Source organism: Egretta garzetta, unplaced genomic scaffold (genome assembly GCF_000687185.1).
Source record: "Egretta garzetta isolate BGI_Z169 unplaced genomic scaffold, ASM68718v1 scaffold598, whole genome shotgun sequence".
NCBI classification, from domain to species: domain Eukaryota; kingdom Metazoa; phylum Chordata; class Aves; order Pelecaniformes; family Ardeidae; genus Egretta; species Egretta garzetta.
Window position 1 is genome coordinate 1,401,119 of NW_009260621.1, and position 2,933 is coordinate 1,404,051.

Here is a 2,933-nt window from a genome sequence, read left to right on the forward strand (position 1 = left end):
GGCCAGCTGGAAGGAGGTGGCACAAGTTCCTCCTGCTGTGGAAGGGGACATGAAGGAGTGCAAGTGCCTGGGGAAGGGTGGTTTAATCATGGGAAGGGTTGTTCAATCACCACTTTTCTTTTCCATCCACATCGTGGCCACCCTCCCCTTTCCCAAGCAGAGGGCAGAGGGGATCCACGGGCAGGGGGCTTTGGAAGCTGTCGCTTTGCATTGCATGGCTGGGGAAAGGTCTCTACCTGCCTTATTTTGTCCCTTTTGCTGTCAGGGCTGACAGTGCTCATGTTTATTTCATCCGGCGTGGCGGCTGTCTCGTTTCCCTATCCTCCGATGTCATTAGCGCACCGAGAGCGGGCCCTGCAGTGCTCAGCCTAATGAATTCCGCTGTGGCTTTTCTCTCCCCACCTCGTTACCAAAGCTCAAGGTGTCAAATTAAACCCGGCCAGGGAAAGGAGAGAGAGAACAAGGCGCAAAAGGAGGAGGGAAGGGGGAGGAGGGGTGTTGTAGGGGTTCCTTTGGTTCTAGAGTTTCCCCATTTCCAGCTATTTTTCCTTTTAAGCTCCTTCCTTTGCAGCTGGGGTTTCTCTTTGAGGCTGGTCATGCTGTCACATCGGAGGTGGTGACACTATCCATAGCCCTGGAGCCATGGTCCTCTTCTGTTGGGGTGGGAGGAGGGATGTCCTCGGGTTTTGTTTCCACTGCAGAACACATCTTGGCATCCTCTGTCCCTGCTTGGTCTTGTCCACGTTGTCTGGCCATGTGGGAGACAGCGGTGGATGGGAAAATGCTGTTTTAAAAATTAGGTGGCTGTTTCTCAGCTCCTGGTCCACCTCCTAGGTTGTGCCCTCAAGCTGGGATGAGTTTTGCAAGTCATTTGAAATGAAACCTGCCGTCCCCCATCTCTGGGAGCTGGTGAATTTGGAGTGAGCTGCTGCCTGTCCTGAAAGCTGGGGCACCAAAAGCCATGCTGATGGTCCGCCACCATCTCCATGGCTGTGCTCTTCTGGGCCATGTTTCACTTTTCTTCAGTATGTCTCACTCCAAGTTCACACAGTCCCTGGTGCAGGAGACTTGGGAGTCCCTTGCCCCCCCAGAGCCAGAGAGTCCTCCAGCCTTCAGAGGTGGCCAGACTGTGGCAGGACACCCGCAGTGATGGCAACCTTTACCCAGCACCCCCACCCCACCCCATCCGTCTGGGCTCTCATTGATTTAAAATAGTTTTGGAATATAATTATCTCCTCGTGGATGGGCTTTTTCATTACGTCGGCTGCTTGAGCTGTGGTGAGCATATTAATGTGGGATTAGTGCCATGGCAGAGCGTGCGTCGGTGGTGGGGAGGGAGGGACAGCCCCCTCCACGGGTGACTGTCCCTGCTGTCTGCCAAACTGGTGACTGGGGACAGGAGCAGAGCAGGTGCCAAGGGCTGCTTTGGGGACAGGGACCAGCCTTTCCAGGACATTGGGACCCTTTTGCACCCTGGGTTTGGCATCTTGGGGCCATTGGTGGGTGCTGCTTGGAGGATTTGGCTTGGAGAGCACCAGCCTTGGGTGACAAAGTGGTGCTGGGGTCCCTCCAGCAAGCTCCTGCCCTCCAGCCTTCTCTGCGGGAGGAAAGCTGTAATGGTGTGTCGTGTTCATTTTTGCTTTGCTTCGTTTGCTGGAGGGGATGCATGGTGAGAAGCAGGGACAGGCATCTGTCTGTCTGCATGGGACAGAGCTGCATCGCTGCCCACCTGGGAGACCTGAGTCTTCATCCCCAAGTCTGGGGAGAGGATCAGGGACTCCAGACCTGCTCCTGCCCTCAGCTCCACCACTCACACCAGCAAATTTTGCGTGAAAGAAAGAAGATGCAGGGGAGGGAGAAGCCAGACATGGCTGTCCCCTCCTCCTCACAGCTCGCTGGAGGAGCAAGCGCAGGACATGGGGCTATTCGAGCAGACAGGCTCAGGCTATGGACTGGTGGTGGTGGCTTTTAACCCTGTGCAGGCAACCAGAGCGCAGCCAGGTGCGCCAGGAGGCGAGGAGCAATTTCATGTGCAATTGGAACTGCAAAGGGAGAGAGGAGGGAGGTGTGATTTAATCACCTCAGTTGGCCCTGGGCCAAGACCACCAAGGTTCAAACACCTCTCCGTTGCAAGAGATGCTGGGGCAGTATTAATTGGCATAATTTGTCAACCGTTTGGCACCTCGTGGTGTGTTGTCCACGCAGCATCCCCAGTGCTCTGGGCCAGGGTGATTTTGGGGAGCTTTGATGCTTTTCTGGAAAGCGGGTGAAACCTGATGGCTTGGGCAGCTCCCGAGGCAGTGGCTGTGGTGCTGGGGATTGGTGGAAGGGCCTCCAAAACTGCCTGCCTGCAGGTAAGGAAGGGAAACCTGGTGGGTTTTGTCTGCAGCTCCTGGTGCATCGGCTGCTTCCTTGGCAGGTTTACACGGGTGTCAAAGGGGTGTTTCAAGCCAGCCCAAAGGCCCTCCTTGCCTGACCCTGCTTACTTCTTGATGACGACTTGGTGCTGAAGATGCTGCGGAGGCCAGACGAGCCTCTCTGGCAGCAGGATGGGCTGGCATGTGGCTTGCTGGCTGCCGTGTTTTGCACGGCGTCCGTGAGCTCCCTGGACTGGTATGACACTGAAGATCTGAAGAGGAGTTAAGTGATGTGAAAGCTTGCTGAAGGGGCACTCTGTAATAAAGAAAAATGGTTTCCCCTGCACTGTCCTACAGCAAGAAAGAAAAAAGGCAAGAGAGAAAGAAAAGCGAGCATCCCCTCTGATAGAGCTCTCTGGTTAAAGGCTCAGCCCTCTGAAAGAATGAATGACTCCCTGTACAGCAAAAAGGGGTAAGTGTGGCCTAAAATATACTCAGAGTGAGTATCAACCTGATACGTGGAGATATTGCCGACCATGCTGATGTGGAGATATTTTCCCAACCATGGGAGGCATT